Here is a 5285-nt window from a genome sequence, read left to right on the forward strand (position 1 = left end):
CTCTCTCTCTCTCTCTCTCTCTCCTCTCCCTGTCCCCCCTCCCTCCATCTCCCCCACTACCACCTTGTTTTTCTTTGAAGGACAATTTTCCTTTTAATGGATTTGTAGCCAGGGACCTTGTAGACTGTGGCCTCGCAGGAGCCGGTAGCAGGCCTTCATCCGCATCAGACTGAATTCAATACTAGTCTGTGTTCGGTATCTGGACAATCAAAGCTGACCCCCCTCCTACAGAGTCTGGGCCCCGCCGGCGCCCCCTCCCCGTGGGGCTGGGGCAGGATTCCAGTACTTTCTGCAGGGGTCCTTTTGCCTCAAAACCTCTGAGGCACACGTAGGGAGGCTGTTTCTTTGGGGTGTGTTACAAGAAGAGGTCCTTAACCTTCATTGAATCGCTTTTGGTTCAGACCTTTCTAAACAAACCAGAGGAGGCCCTTCATCCTCATCCCTCGGCTCCCCGACCCTATTGGCTTAATTCTTCCCCATTACACGGATGCCCTGTCGGCCTGGTCGCAGCTACCCCAGAGCTGCTAAGGTAGATAAGGCTGGAAATGTTCAGCGCAGAGCTTCTTTGGAATGCCTTTCTACTTCCCTTTGCATCCCCCCTCCCACTCCCCAGCTATGGACTCAGATTCACTTATAACTTGTGGAGTTTGGGGTTTCTTTGGCTATGTTTATTCTTGAAGGGAAAGAGTCCAGATACCCCCACCCCCACCCCCGCAAATCCACCTCCTCGCTTAGGGCATGGATTTCTCCTATCCTAATGTTTAACACTTTTGACATGCATCATCCCCATCTTTTCCTCATTGATCAGTCTCCATCGTCTGTTGGTTGGAAGCCTAGGACACTAACACCTGGAAATAGAGACCCGAGGCTGCCAGGCAGGCTTCAAGGCTTCCCTATCTTGTCAGTTCTTGTTTCAACACTTCAGGTACCGTCATTGGTGGTTTTCAGAGACTGAGACAGGCTGGACATAGGTAGAGTCCCTGTTATCCACTTCTTTTGTATGGAATCCTTGGTTCCTAGGTCTTTGTCTCTGGAGCTTATTATCAAATCAGCAGCAGCACTTAGCTCCCTAGGAGAGTAACAATGCTAAGGGGGGAAAGTCCCCCTCCTGATTATTCTCAATCCTGGGAGATCCAGTCATCCCTTCACTGTGTTTGCCCATGACCTTTCAATGGCACAACACAAAAGATCAGAAAGTGAATTAAAGCATGAAGAAGCCCCACTCTTGATAGTACAAGGTAGCATGGAGTCTTCCTCTCCCATCTGCTTCCCCCAGATACACTGTTGATGAGTTCCAAGGGAGTGGAGTCTTGCTAAAATAAATACCCCTGTAGTGGGGGACAGGCTGGAGTTGGAAGTAGAATTTCAATTCTAAAAGATACAAATAGGAAGGGAGAAAACCAGGGGCTTGCAGAAGGGCTCAGTGCCCACCCCACCCCCACCCCGACGCCCCTGCAGACTGTTTCTACACCTCTAGGAACTAAGCAGAAGCAGGAGGCGAAGGGAGAGAGGAGAGGTGGGCTGTGGGTAAGTGTGTGCCTGTGGGGGTAGGGAGCTATAAGCAGAGTATGTATAGATGTGCCTGTGGGAGAGAGACCTCGCTACCATTCCATTGGTGCATGGGGGGAACCTATTTTCCAGGAAAATTTCTCCTCCTGAAGGGGAAGGTCATAGTGGTCCTTTGAGCCTGAAATCGAAAGACCCCCTTCCCCCTCCTGGTCACGTGATTCATTAAATAATTAATGCCGAGGTTGCAGAATAGATATGTATTCGTCAGGAAAATCGCAGGCTCGGTCTCCCTGTTTCTGACGTCCAATTCAACTGTCCTTTGAAAAACAAGCCTGTACCCTGAGAAAAAAAAAAGAGAGAGGGAGAGAGAGAGAGAAAAAAAGAAGGAGGCTTCAGTAAAAGAGCCCCGCAGCTGGAGACACACCTCAGGCTGGGGTACTGTAAGTAGAAGGGATTTCTCACTACCTACCGCGCCTTATATGTCCATGTAAATTTATTGTTTGTTATTAATGTTATTGTCGTAAAATGTGACAAATAGCCATCTTCATTTCCTGCCATTTCTCTTCACAGGGTGCTCTGTGTTCATACCCATTGAGGCATTGCATAGAGATTTTAGGAATATTTCTCTCTCTCTCTCTCTCTCTCTCTCTCTCTCTCTCTCCTCCAACCTTTTTCTTGATTTATAGCAATATGGGTGTCAGCTTCTCAGCCGGCATGCCAACCATTGTGTGTGTGTGTGTGTGTGTGTGCATGTGCACGCACGCGTCTGCATGTGTTTGTGAGTGAGTTGTGTTGTTTATGGCCATGTCTTCGATAAATCATTTCTCACAGAAAATGATGTAGAAGCTGGGCTGGTTCTGTGGCCGGGGAGAGAGAGAGAGAGAAAGAGAGAGAGAGAGAGAGAGAGAGAGAGAGAGAGAGACGCTTTGGGAGGCATTCCTCCCTCTCTGCTCTGCTCCCAGGAGTTGGGTTATTTCAGACAATTTACAGTAATACATCAGCAGTTAATATGAAAGCTCTATAGCTGGAGGTCCTAAATTACAACATCTGTGATTATCAATTAAGATGAAATCTGTATAACTTTGGTAAACCAGAAATGCCTCGTTGGCATATAAACCCAGTCAAAGATCATGACCTAATAGAAAAATGATATTTGCAAGCTCCACAGAGCCTACATTTCAGCGGCAAGTAATGCTGTACTCTGCGGCAGTTTCTCCTAGGAGTTTGGCATTTCCAACTCTGTCCCTGGGTGAACAAACCGAATTCTGAAGGCAAAAGGTGGGATGTGTGTGCAAAAAAGGTGGAGGCTTTGGAAGAAATCACAGGACTTTAAGGCACTGTTTTTTTTGTACTCAGTGGAGACCCAATAGAAATGTTATGAAACTGATAGGGGGACAGGGGGGATTCTATTAAAGTATCAAAGCTTTACTTAAAGGTTTGGTGTGTATTGGGTTATTGAGGGTGGAGAAGGAGTTACCTAATTTGGGGGAGACAATGGAAGCTGGAAAAGGGTGAAGGGCAGGGAGAGAAGCTGAAAGCCCTGACTCCCCACCCTCTAGGCTACAAAACAAGGAAATGAATTCACACCCCAGGAGCCTTCCTTCCTTAGACCTATTGAAACAAAGAAAGTTTCTTGGGCAGTGAGAGTCGGTCTCTGTCTCTCTCTGTCTCTGTCTCTCTGTCTCTTTCTGTCTCTCTGTTTCTCTATCTCTCTGTTTCTCTGTCTTTCTCTCTCTGTCTCTCTTACCCTCTTTCTGGTGTGTGTGTGTGTGTGTGTGTGTGTGTGTGTGTGTGTGTGTGTATTTGGGGGGTAAAGTGGGAGAAGTTCTCTTAAGTTATTCTAGAAATGTTTTAGGAGCCAAGTGACCCTGGAAAGTTGACGAGTGTTCTAGAATATTGGATGGGTTTCTTTGCCTTATTCTTTCGCCTTGCCAAAGACTGAGCAATTGGGGTGCAGATCAAGAGTGGGAGATCTGGTCACTTTCCTCTGGTGATTCATGTAGAGGAGAGGTTGCTGGTCAAAAAGCAAAGTCAGATGTGGCTTCTTGGAGGATATCTTGTTCTATGCCCCAAACTTGTGATGGATGAGAGGCAGAGAGCCAGAGCCAGTTCAGGCTGTGGACTGCTTCTTTCCTGGCTGGAGTCAGGCCAGTTGACTTTATGTCCACTATTATCTGTGATATTTAACTTAGCCTGCTAGTGTAAACCTTTGAGCAGAAGAATTAGAGTGATGCTGTGCAGGTGTTAAATTACCCCTGCCATCAGCCCCAGGGAGTGGCAACACAGGCCCCAGCCCAGGCAGCATCCAGGAGCTGAATCTACACTCCTCTCCAAGTCATAGCTGAGCCCTAGCCTCTCTTGGTTGACAGGGGATTGGAGGGCCAGTGTAGAAGCCTCTCAAAGGAATTCTGGGTTGAAAGAGATCTGAGGAGACCAAAAGGGGCACCCACCTACCGTCTGATCTGCAGAAAAGGGACTGGGAAGAGTCTGGATTCAAGGACAGTTTCAACAGGGCTGGCAGCTGCGGGGAGGGAAACTGGTTGGGAGAAGTGTGCCTTGGGAGCTGGTAGTCTTTTAGTCCCATCAGTGTCAGGGAACCCCAGTGTGAGAGGGGAACGTGCTTTACTTCTCATCTGGTGTGTGTTTTCACATGGTCCTGAGTGAAGGTGAAGAAGTTAATGTTTACTCTCACTTGGTGCCCCAGAATTTAGGCCAACATCTTGGGATCTCTAAGGGGGAATGAGAAGGGGGGGGGGGAAGGAGGTGGCAAGATCCATTTCTTTCTTCTTAAAGAGGAGGAAGAGTAAGTAAAAGGGAGGGTAGAGGTGTGCTAGCTTCTGAATTCAGGGGATGAAGGAGAGTGTGGCAGCTGAAGGATCCAGTTTGGGGAGCTGGGTCATAGCTAACTGGAGATTGCTGGCAGCTGGTCTTAAGGCCCCTACCCCCATTTCCAGATTCTATTCACCTCCTATTTTTTCCCTAGGAGATCTGCCCCCCAACACCCTCCCCCCAGCATTTTCTTCTCCCCTAAGACTTGCCTTTGTCTCCTCTGGCCCTGGGGAAATGAGGTGGTATGGATGTATCTCCCCTCCCCTCTCCCACAACTCTCACACAGACTTCCCCAGGAGACAAAGCAGGGAGAGGGAGACCATCATCCCTTGTCACTGTTATCATTCAGTCATCATCATCGACCCCTCTTGAATCCCCTTGTTTGAGACCTGGTGCATTCATCTAGGCATCTAGGCCTTTCCCCAAATAAGTAAGTTTGAGGAGACTGCACACACACTCACACACATGTACATATACATATATTTTTTATATATATGTGCATCTGTTTCAGTTAGCCTTGAAGCCTTGAAACACCCTGCCTCTTATATCTTTAACCCCCCCACCCTTGGATCTGCTTCTATGCCACCTAGGGATAGAGTAACGTATTTGGTGGATAGGACTCTAGGAAAGTTGCTGATTGGGTCCTTCCCCAGCATGGGCTCAAGCCCTCTTTTCTCTGTACAGCTGTAGCATCTTCTATCACTGTGCCTTTAAGATGCCAGGATGCTGGGCTGCTAATGCTTGATGACCAGATGAGTTGGATGGAAAGATGAGTGAGAGAATGAGGGAGGGAGGGAGGAAGGGAGAGAGAGGGGAAGAACAGTAGGCTCTCTTTGGGGTGGAAAGTCAAGGCTGAGCTCAAGGACAGGGGTGTTAGGAGAGAGGAGAGGAGAGGAGAGGAGGGGAGGGGAGAAGAGAGGAGAGGAGAGGAGAGGAGGGGAGGGGAG

The 5285-nt window shown here is 48.4% G+C and overlaps 1 protein-coding gene across 2 annotated transcripts in view; it reads left to right on the forward strand.

Annotated features, from left to right (window-relative positions):
* Nucleotides 1–1595: 1595 nt before the first annotated feature.
* The window catches only part of Hoxb3 (homeobox B3), a 20204-nt gene continuing 16514 nt past the window's right edge, over nucleotides 1596–5285 (forward strand). For both annotated transcript variants that reach the window (XR_004113718.1, XM_031354626.1), the window contains exon 1: nucleotides 1596–1949. The gene's annotated coding sequence lies outside the window, so the exon portion shown is untranslated. The remainder of the gene's footprint in view (nucleotides 1950–5285) is intronic.

The sequence above is a fragment of the Mastomys coucha genome, unplaced genomic scaffold (assembly GCF_008632895.1).
Source record: "Mastomys coucha isolate ucsf_1 unplaced genomic scaffold, UCSF_Mcou_1 pScaffold5, whole genome shotgun sequence".
Classification (NCBI taxonomy): Eukaryota; Metazoa; Chordata; class Mammalia; order Rodentia; family Muridae; genus Mastomys; species Mastomys coucha.